The 11,701-nt window shown below is 43.0% G+C and overlaps 1 protein-coding gene across 2 annotated transcripts in view; it reads left to right on the top strand.

The window, feature by feature from the left end:
- Positions 1-1,928: 1,928 nt before the first annotated feature.
- Positions 1,929-11,701, top strand: part of LOC139276113 (HMG box transcription factor BBX) — a 260,196-nt gene continuing 250,423 nt past the window's right edge. The window contains exon 1 of one of the 2 annotated variants that reach the window (XM_070893622.1): positions 1,929-2,175. The gene's annotated coding sequence lies outside the window, so the exon portion shown is untranslated. Of the gene's footprint in view, positions 2,176-3,731; positions 3,880-11,701 lie in introns of those variants that run through there. The other variant, XM_070893623.1, reaches the window with a different exon arrangement.

The raw sequence follows: 11,701 nt of genomic DNA, 5'->3' as shown, positions 1-11,701 counted from the left end.
CCAGCAAGTCCCCGATGAGGCCATAGATGGTGGGCCCACATCTGGTTAGCAGGATAGCTTGCTTTCTCTTTCTCAAAGAAAAAAAGTTTTCCTGACTTTTTCATGAAGACAATGTCCCTTTAAATACTGTTCATTTTCCTCACTGTATTGACCCAATTTCTTATTGATAAGATTAAATTATGATTTTTCTTCTCAATGACATTGCTTTGGTCTTTCTGTCCTATAGCATAATACTAATTTCCCTGACTGAGCACTGGAAGCACCTACCTGGTCTAAAATCTATCAACATCTAACAACTTTGTGTAGCTACAGCATTAGCTTCCTAATTCTAGTGCTGACATGGAGAAAATATTGTGACAATTCTACCTGGTACAATATTCATCATTTACACTCAATGGGAAAATCCTTTCAAGCGCTGTAGAAAGGGATACGTCAGGCCCACCTTGCTGCAAATTTCACAAAATGCATTCTTACAGTTTACAGCATATGTTGGTTTCTACTTGGGCAAAATGAGGTTTTCACAGTTCCAATGTTATAATGGGGTTTACACAGTTCCCTGTGCTCGTTGACCTACATTGACTTCCAGTTAAGCAAGGCCTCGATTTCGAAATTCTCATCCTTGTTTTCAAATCCCTTCATGGCATCGGCCCTCCCTATCTCTGCAATCTCCTCCAGCCCCACAACTGCCCGAGATGTCTGTGCTAATTCTGCCCTCTTGAGCATCCCTGATTATAATCGTTCAACCATTGGTGGCCGTGCCTTCTGTTGCCTAGGCCCTAAACTCTGGAACTCCCTGCCTAAATCTCTCCGCCTCTCTACTTCGCTTTCCTCCTTCAAGACGCTCTTTAAAACCTAACTCTTTGACCAAGCTTTTGGTCACCTGCCTTAATTTCTCCTTATGCGGCTCGGTGTCAATTTTTTTTGTCTCATTATACTCCTGTGAAGCGCCTTGAGACGTTTCATCACATTAAAAGCGCTATATAAATAAGTTGTTGTTGTTTTCTCTTTGGCTGCTGTTTCCTGGTATTATAAAGAGGTAATTAGATATAATAAATGTCTTTTATAAGCTCTTACAAATCATTATTTCTCTCTTGAACATGTTAAAGAGTGATATCTCTATGTGATTTATAGAGCAGCGGTTGAATAATTTCTGTATCTGTTGCTTTCTCTGTCCCTGATCTTTTCTCCTACATAGCATACAAAGCATCTGATGATTACTTTAAACAAACAACAGCAAATGTTTCTGTTATTCTCCCTGTTGCACCGTTTTAGAGATTGTTCTTTGTCTGGGTCGTATTGGTTTTTCAGAGATCTAGTTACATACTGTATGTTGCATCTGTTGCAAATGTCCCAATGCTTTCTCTGTAGCTTGCTCCTTCTTGTGTTATGAGCCTGTAGTTAAACCGCATGCAATATGCCCGATGCCCTATTACAGTAGCTAGGTTTGTTTCCCTCTATTTCTCGCACACATTTTATAGAAATCTTATTAAATCCTGTACGTTGCTTGGGGGAACAACGTACCTCTCTCGCCTGGCTGTTTCTCTTTCAACCCCCACCTCCCTCCTTCCCCTTTTCTTGTAGTTCGTATTTGAGCGAACTAAAAACAACGACTTAATGTAAGGAGCCAGTTCTTTCTGTGTGTGTATGTGAGACACCGAGAAGAGAGTGGGGGGGGGGGGGGGGGAGATATGCTGGATTGCTATGTGTGCGCACATATTTTTATATGGGTTTTTTTTTCTCGCAAGAAGAGGAGGTTAGTCAAACAGTGTATTTTGTGCATGTTTCTCCCGGTTGTTACAGCCTGTCTCTTTGGTTGCTCTCGGCTCTTGCTGGGGCCTGACAACCAATGAGGGTCCCTGTTAGTGGCAGCTTCTCGCTCTCGTCCAAAGAGCCGGAGAGAGAGAGTGTATGAGTGAGTGAGAGAGAGAGGGCCAGCAGGCAACTTCTCCTTCATTCCTGCTGACTGACTGTCACTCACACAACACGGGCCAGCAGCAACAACAACAAAACAACCAGCGACTTTTTAAACACACAACTTCTCTCACCCAACGCCACCCCGAGCCGGGGGTGGGGGAAGAACATCCCACACATTAAAAGAGAGAAGGGAGAGAGAGAGAGAGAGAGAGAGGCTTTAAACGGCCGCCAGCGCCGGACGGGACCCCGGGCCGTCACCAGGTGTGTACCAGACAGGGTCGAATTCGACAATTTTCTCAGTGACTTGAAACTTTTTAGTTAAAAAAAATGATTAATTAATAAAAAGAAAAATCCATGTATGGCGTATTTTGTGTGTGTGTGTGTGTGAGAGAGAGAGAGAGATAGAGAGAGGGACCCAAGTAGGCCAGGAGAGAGCAGAGCTAGGCCAGTGTTATAGCATCAGAGACTGTACACAAGTCCGAATAATAAAACGAAACTGTTAGCAAAGGGGAGAGAGAGAGAGGGGGGAATTCTGACACAGCCAGGGCAAAGTGGGATTGGTGCTGACTTAAAAACTACAGCAGAGGCCATTTGTCATTCGTACTGGGGGGGTAAGTGTTGAATTATTGTGGGGGGGAGAAGGGGGTTGAAGCCAGAGATTGCAGACAGTGAGCACTGGCTGTCTCCATACTGCACGGTAATGTGATGTTGTCAATAACTTGGGTGGAAGAGCGAGCGAGAGAGAACGAAAGGGAGGCCTAGTCCTTTAAGCCCTGTTTTTTGTTGTTGTTCTCTCACACCAAAGTCTCCTGTTTTTTTTATGTCGCTCTGGCTAATCGTGGAGCGAAAGCCTTGGGCTCGGGGGCGAGGTGGTGTTTTTTGCCTTCGGTTTTCTGTCATGAAAAAACAAAAAATAAAATAACACGGGAGAGGGGGAGGAGGGAAGCGGGGGCAGAGAAGGAACTGGATACGACGCTCGTTTGAGAGAGATCCGTGTGTGTGTGTGTGTGTAACGGCGAAAGATCAGCTGGTGCATTCAGCCCTGGTTATAGGAAAGTCTGTGTTAATGTGTGTGTGAGAGAGAGAGACAGACCCAATTCACCAGCTTTCCACAAATCTGCAGCCAACCTCGTCTTTTTTGTGGGGTGGGGGGAGGGCAAGAGTTTTAGTTGCCGCCGTGACCTCCGCTGAGAGAAAATGTGATGGATGATTAAGGTAGAGACAATATTGTGCCGGCTCTCTCTCTCTCTCTCTACCTGCTTTTTCCGCCGCTTCTCTCCCTCTTTTTTTTCCTTCCTGTGATCAAATCGCATTATCGCCTTCCCACGAGATTTGGTGTTGGAATATAGTCGTGCTGTGATACGAGAGCTTAAACTCCCCTCTGTTTGTTTATTTAAAAAAACGTTTGACGTTTGCACTTAAAAAAAAAGTGAGAGCCTGTGGTTGAGGAGCGAGTTGATCCTTTTTTTTGGGTGGGGGGGGGGGGGGAGTGAGTGAGTTGGGGAGAGAGGAGGTGGGGGGGAGCTGAAACCATTGCCTGTCCTGCCAATGACACGTTCAAGCGACACACACTCACGCCAGGGCACTTTTTTTTTCCTCTTAAAATGTTATTAGTGTGCAAAAAATACATGGACAGATCACTGAATCGCCTCGTGATAATTCATCAGAGATCTAACCTTGCAACTAAAAGACAGTCGGGTGCAACCGGGATCGAGTAACGAGCGCTGGAATCGCAGCCTACGCCGTTTGTTTTGGGGAGTTTTTTCCTCTCTCTCTCGCTCGCTCACCGAGGGAGTGAGTGAGTGAGTGAGGTTTGCACTTCGTTTCCCCGAAGCAAGATGGACTCTCTCGCTGTGTCTTGTCAGCCTTAGATCGACATTTTGCACAGCGATGCAAACTTGAGCTTGGCCTACTTTGCTCTGCAATAATGTGACGGGATTAGAGGAAATCGGCAACATTTAAACGGTGATGCCTTTAAATTATAACTTCGCCACTTGTACTTTTTGTTGCATTTGGTTCTGTCGAGTTGCCCTGTATCAAAGAGATTTGTGTGTGTGTGTGTGTGTTGTTGCGAGTAGTCCTTTTCCGGAACACCCCGTGTTTTGACGTACGGCTAGAATGTACCTGTATTGCGATCGAACAAAGTGATTAATTTTTTACACTTTTTATCATTCTTCAGCAGTGAAAACTGTAAAATCGCAGTATATTCTACTATTTTAATACGTAAGGCGTAGTGTACGTCCCATGTGCCGAGTATGTATAGCACTGTCGTGTGTAGCTGACAGGTCCTGTAACTACTGGCTGGGGCGAGTGAGCCAATAGCTAGTGCTAGATTTGCAGTTGATCTTAAGCAAATTCGTCGCATTTCGACATATTAACTAAATGCAAATAATATTTTTTTAGCCCATTATGACATTTGTAGCTTGCTCTGTGAGTCTTTCAGCATAGTTTTACTTCATACTTCTGTTCAATGCAGGTGTAATACTGGAGTATAGATGTGTGTCAAAAATCAGGTATACTGTTTCTTTTCAAAACTTCAGTTCTTCGAATAGAATAATAAGCGGAAGATCAAGGAAGTGAAGAATTCTTGTTCGAAGACAAGTAAGGCAAAGGAATCAAGTACAATATTTTGCAATTGAAGTGATGGCTATTTAATAGAAAATGGCTGTATATAAAGGGATTTAATTTCACAGTTGATGAAAAGCACCTAACCCACAAGTGATAGTGTGTGGGCTGTTGGTCGTCTTCCTCATGAGGAACATAAAGCTGGGGCTTTCTTGATTAGCCATAAAATTAGCCAATTAGAACAGTTGTTGGCCAGATTTGAAGTTTATAATTGAAACGTCAGTGATGTGGTTTGACAAAGTGCATTATTTTGTTAGATAGATGTAAACGATACCTTATTCTTAAATTGGTACCTTAGTATACAGGTTTGGTGTATTCCAGATATCCCAATCTCCTTAGAATGACAGTAGCATTTTTACACTAAAGTAAAAAAGGAATGCAATTGCATGTTAGTTAAGATGATATTGTAGATTAAGATATGCTGTTGTGTTAATACATTCCTCCTGACTCTCTTAAAGATGCCACAGCTTCAACTATTAGTTTTGAAGATCTTGCATGAATGAAAACTTCTGCATGGTTTGAAAGTTTTAAGGAGCATTCTGTACTTCAAGTACTGTTATTAGTGTTTACTAACAGTTGTATTAATAATGGCACCTGAGATGAATGCAATGTATCCACTTACTATCATTTCTTATCTATTCTGTTTAGTATTTATTATGTTTTGTAAGATCCCATGATTTTGTTTTTCTGATAATGTTACTTTTACTCTATTGATATCATTTGTGCCAAATACACAGGTGCATCATTGCTATTTTCTCATTGCACCACTCAGATGTAAGTCCTCTCAACTCTATCAAAATACTAATGCTGTCAGGATCTCTGTAAGCCACTGTTGCTGTCAGTGTTAAAAAGTTCATGGGTTTCAGTATTTTAACTGTAATGTGGTTCATCTTAAATGTTTCTAAATCATCTTTCTATTGGCTAAAGACTGGTCAGTCATGGTTTAATAAGGTTCCGTTAGACTAGTGTCAATAATTGAAGGTGTTGTAATAGTTGTAGTAGAGTCCCATCTGTAAAAAAAAAAACAGCTGCGTGCACTACCCAGGAAAATGATCTTAATGAACCAGTTCGTTCTGAGAAGGTGAATTCCACATTATATTGCTTAGCTAATGGTAGCACTGCAGGTGTAAGTGGCATTTATGCCAAATTCTTAAAAGCTGTTGTAGGGAAGGAGAGAAAAAATGGTAACGATCTTAGTGATTATTGCAAGAACTGCCAACTCGAAATGGAGCCAGGAAAAAGGAATTTGTTTGATGCATACATACCCTTGCTGTATTAGAGCATGATTAGAACCAGTGGGAACCTGTTCACCCTTCACCGTCTCCAGGCCAGGTCTGTCGTTGAGCTACAGTATGTGGACAATGCCTGCATCTGCGCACTCGTAAAAGAGACAAAAGCTGTGGGAGTATATGTCCAAAGTTTGGATTTTATGTGGGATTACGTAGTCCAGCTCCAAGATTTGCGTAAGGACATCACTGAGCCAATGTCTCCAAGAGGTAAGATTGTGCATTGTCACACATCCTGCTTAATGTCTTCATCACTGATGGTCTTGATGTGTCTCGTCCTCGCATTTCTGAAAGAACCGTGGTACTTTTCACCAATGACATTTTGGTGAATTTCCTTCAGAGATTATGTTAGGCAGTGTGATATTGTACTGAGTACGGCCCCAAGTATAATGTTATGGCTTTCCACAGCGCATGAGGCGATTGTGGAGGTACTGATTGGAAGATACAAGGGTTTCGTCCCAATTGTTGATTCACATTGGTACTGTATCTGAAGTTTTTGTTGCAAACAAATTTAACTTTAATGTAGTTGTTCAGAACTGCCATGAGCAGGAGCAAAGGCCACTTTTGTCTGACTTGTCTCCAATAACAGTAAAATGCCAGTGTAAGTTAAGCTTCTGGCTTACATAATGTGTGTCCATACAGTTCTTCCTGGTTTGAGCTCCTAGTCATGAAAAAGAGAGCTAAGGTCATGTGCGAGATCCAGGACCAATCTGTAATGTGAATTGATTGCAAAAGGGGGAAAGAATAGCAGGTAGGGATGGCTGTTGTTTCGCACCATTGAAGAGGAATCAGCTTATGACCATCACTTTCCTTTCCTAAAGTTTTTTACACAAAGATCATCATTAAGCAATTAATAATGAGTATGGCTGATATGAGATATTAGACGTCAAAATTTAAAACATTGGGATGGCTGATACGTTGCAAGTTATTCTGCATTGGTCATTGCACCAAGCTGAAGTCAGATATCCATTGTGTAGCTGGAAAAAAAGAAATGCGGCCCAGGACGAGCTGTTGCAAGGTGTTACCTGGGGTGGGTGAGCATGCATATGTGTATTCACATATCCAGATTTTGGTGCCTACTTATCTTGGGTTGCAGAGAAGTAAGCAATTGGTGAAACTTCCATTTGATGTGTATCTACGCTGTGATCAGGGGCAGTGTGTGCACTCACCCCATTTTATGGTGAGTTTTAATGCTCGCTATGGTGTTTGTGAGCAGTTCCTGGGACCTGCTGTCTGCCTAGCAAGGGCTCAACTAAAATGTCTTAAAATGAATTAGTGACTACTATCCTTGGTGTTAAGAGGAAAGTATTGGGTGTTGCTTTGTTGTTGAATTTGGTCCAAGATGATATGCCTGGCAATGGGTGATTGGGTCCAAGATGATTTTCTGTAATCCAAAACCTAAGCTAGGCAGGTCTGTAATACTCCAAGGCATTATATTAATGATTGACTAGCCAATTTGGCTCGTTGATGGGATCTGTAGAACTTGTCCTGTTACTGGCTCATTGGACCAAAATAACCCTGCCAACAACTGACCTGGAGGGTAGGGTGGTCCTAACTGGACAAAGAGTGGGAAGCTTATCATTACGAAAGCATGGGCCTTACACTAAACATCCGTAAGACAAAGGTCCTCCACCAGCCTGTCTTCACCGCACAGCACTGCCCCCCAGTCATCAAGATCCACGGCGTGGCCCTGGACACCGTGGACCACTTCCAATATCTCGGGAGCCTCCTATCAACAAGAGCAGGCATCGACGACGAGATCCAACACCGCCTCCAGTGCACCAGTGCAGCCTTCGGCCGCTTGAGGAAAAGAGTGTTTGAAGATCAGGCCCTCAAAACTGTCACCAAGCTCATGGTCTACAGGGCTGTATTAATAACCGCCCTCCTGTATGGCTTAGAGACATGGACCATGTACAGTAGACACCTCAAGTTGCTGGAGAAATATCACCAACGATGTCTCCGCAAGATCCTACAAATCCCCTGGGAGGACCAACGTTAGCGTCCTCGTCCAGGCCAACATCCCCAGCATTGAAGCACTTGCCACACTCGATCAGCTCCACTGAGCAGGCCACATAATCCGCATGCCAGACGCAAGACTCCCAAAGCAAGTGCTCTACTCGGAACTTCTCCACGGCAAATGAGCCAAAGGTGGGCAGCGGAAATGCTACAAGAACACCCTCAAAGCCTCACTGATAAAGTGCAACATCCCCAGTGACACCTGGGAGTCCCTGACCCAAGACCGCCCTAAGTGGAGGAAGTGCATCCAAGAGGACGCTGAGCACCTCGAGTCTCAACGCCGAGAGTGTTGCAGAAATCAAGCGCAGACAGCGGAAAGAGCGTGCGGTAAACCAGTCCCAGCCACTCCTTCCCTCAGCGACTATCTGTCCCACCTGTGACAGAGTCTGTGGTTCTTGTATTGGACTGTTCAGCCACCTAAGAACTCACTTCAGGAGTGGAAGCAAGTCTTCCTCGATTCCAATGATGATGATGATGGTAAGTTGTTCCGTTTTAGTGGCTTAAACTGGAGCAGTACTCTTATCTACACTTGAACACAAGATCTAGGTTGACACTCCAGTGCTGCACTGTCGGAGGTGCTGTATTTTGGATGAGACATTAAACCGAGGTCCCGACTGTCTTCTCAGTTGGATAGAAAAGATCCTATGGCAATATTTCGAAGAAGTGCAGGGGAGTTATCCCCCGTGTCCTGGCCAATATTTATCCCTCAACCATCATCACTAAAACAGATTATCTGGTCATTATCACTTTGCTGTGTGCAAATTGGCTGCTGTGTTTCCGACATTACAACAGTGACTACACTTGAAAAGTACTTCTTTGGTGTAAAGAGCTTGGGGACGCTCTGAGGTCATGAAAGATGTTATATAAATGCAAGTCTTCCTATTAAGTCATAGCACCCTTAGCACTTGACTTTTTCCAACCTGTACCTAAATTTTGTAAGTTAATTGGAGTTTAATATGAGATGCAGGTATGCATTTGTATAAGGCAAACAGAAGTTTTAATTATTTCTCAGTAGTCTGCTTTCAGCAATCTTGGGTATGGCGATAGATTTCCACGTGTGTCTGACAACCAGCAGACCAAAACAAATGTTTCTCAGAGGAAAATGACATAATCACCATAAATGTATTGAAGTAAAACCCTTGTTGTCACGCTGCATTAATTGTCGCTTTTTGTGAGATGGCAAATTGAAAGTGACAGTAATGGGTATCCACGTTCTCGCATACTGAAGTGTGCTGATAATCCAAGATGGTTATTGGAAACTTAAAATAAGGTTTCCCCAATAATTCTGCTGGTTAAGCAGCTGAGCCATACAAACTAAGGAAGTCCAAGATTTGACTATGCTGCTTTGATTTAAGGGAGGAGTGGACCGGCTACCATTGGGCTCCGCATCCTCCTGGTTTAGATCAGGCTTCCGATGACTATCCAATGACTCCTGTCAGAAATGCACTCATGTTGGCTGTGATAACCTGTTGACACTCTGTTTGAGTTCCATATGAAGAATGGCTACTTGGGTGTGATACTGGAGACTGAGTAATGCCTGTTAAACTGTTCTCCAGGAAGGAGTTCATTTCTTGAGGGAAGAAATTTGTGCAAAAAGGAGGAAAGAATTATTCTGCACCCTTTATAGTTTTGAGTAGATGTAACAGTATAGATGTATATTCTTTAGATTTTAAAATGGCAAGTTTCTGTTAACAAAATAATTTCTGTTGTGGGAGGAAATCAGTTTACTAACTTTTGATCTGTGCAGGATATAGGGTAACATGGGGTGCGCTTTGAATATGCAGTTATTGCAGCACACATGTCACATGCAGGTATAAGTATATAGGAGCCAAAATTGGTGGACATACTACCTGCAGACCGCCGACATACTGCCTAAAATCGCGAAATTGATCAAAAAATACCTTCATACCGCCCGACGGGAAATCCATCAGTGACATACCACCGGGCAATATGCATACCATCCACCCATACACACTGCCGATATACCGCCCAATATTGCCAAATTGATCACTTACTGCCGACCCTGAAGACAGTCCTGGAAAAGGTGGTTTTGTCGATCTTCAGTCGGCGGTATGCATCTTTACGTGTGAATTGTTTTTTAATCTCTCACATCCCTCCCCCCCCACCCCACACATACCTGCACAGCGCTCTCAGGCTGGCAGTCTCTGGCGATTCTGGTCAGTATCTCTCGGGGGGGGGGGGGGTGCGGGGAGCTTTGCAGCAGTATGCGCGTGCGCACAACTCGGGACCCAAATATTCTCGAGTGAAAAGGACACACTGCCCGTACACCGCCGACTGTACTCCGCTCGGCATACTGCCGAGAAAAAAGTGATGAAAATCGTGCACACTCCACCCCAGCAGTACCCGGCAGTATGAAACGACATACCGGCATACCGCTGAGAAATGGGCAGACCGTCGGTTTTCACCAGTTTCGGCCCCCTATAGTTTAGCAAGGTTTAAACATGCAATTAGTATATATGGTTTGTAAAGATGTGAGTATGTTCAATGGTGCCTGGAGTAATTTCTTGTAATGTCACAGGGCCAGGTATGTTCTGTTTTGGATTGTTTTAAAAGTGATAGTGGTGAATTAATTTGCATTACATTGTGATTTCTGTGTTTGTGAAACATCCAATTAACCTGTTCCAATATTCTAGGCCTAATACTTAAGTTGTGTAAGTTTTTCGTTGCGAGCTGATTTTCAGCAGAAATATGTATGTATTGGAGGCTGGAACTGTCCAGAAGTGTGCACTTAGTATTAACATATGTACAGTATTGGTTTAACTGGCATTTACTTGGCATATTTCGGCACGGACACGATGGGCCGAAATGGCCTCCTTCCGTGCTGTAAATTTCTAAGATTCTATGATATTAACATGTAGCCTCTGATCGCTTCTTTTGTGAAGTATTGTATAACGGAAATGGAAAAAACAGAGATGATAAACCTCTTTGTCGATGATGGAGCATACTACATAGGAACAGGAGTAGGCCATTCAGCCTCCTGAGCCTGTTTTGCCATTTAGTTAGATCATGGCTAATCTGTACCTCAACTCCATTTACCCACCTTTGATCCATATCGCTGATACCCTTACTGAATAAAAATCTGTCGATCTCGGCCTGGAAAATTTCAATTGACCCAGGATCCACAGTCTCTGGGGAGGTGAGGTTCAGATTTCCGCTACCCTTTGTTGTGAAAAAAATGCTTCCAGCTTTCTCTTCTAAATGCTGCCTCTAATTTGAAGATTGCACTTGTTCTGGATTACCTCACTAGAGGAAATCATTTCTCTCTCTACCCTAGTGAATCCTTTTATAATTTTAAGCACCTTGATCCATCAATTTTCTACACTCTAGCGAATACAACCCAAGTTTATGCTACCTATCCTCACAATTTAACTCTTTGAACCCTGGTGAGTTAAACAAAATAGTAGTATCTGTTGGTATACAAATACTTCATTAGTTTAAAACAAAATATGTTGGTTCTGTCTAATTGGCTTTGATGCTAATGAGAGATCAGATGCATCAAAACTAATAAGTCAGTTTGTAACTGCTGTTCAGTCAGGCTGAAATTAAGGCCAAATTTGCAGCTATGCTACTAGAAATTGAAACAAAAAGTGTACTTGCTGTACCTGATGTACAGGCACCTACTGGAGGCACTTTGTAAAATCCCTACATGTGAAACGTCTTAATGTCAGGAGAATGGTCCCAGTATGAATGAATATATTCACTTGACACTGGGTCATTCCTGATGTCGCTGTCTCTGGGTGAATTGTTTAAGGTACAGGGCCCTATGCAATTCAAGACCGTGCACTGAACCCAGATTAAGATTGATCACTTCACAATATTTTATGTCAAATTGCACTTTA

This window comes from Pristiophorus japonicus, chromosome 11 (genome assembly GCF_044704955.1).
Source record: "Pristiophorus japonicus isolate sPriJap1 chromosome 11, sPriJap1.hap1, whole genome shotgun sequence".
In the NCBI taxonomy this organism is placed as follows: Eukaryota; Metazoa; Chordata; class Chondrichthyes; family Pristiophoridae; genus Pristiophorus; species Pristiophorus japonicus.
The sequence above is the reverse complement of the archived record's forward strand: the minus strand, read 5'-3'. Positions and strand labels throughout refer to the sequence as shown.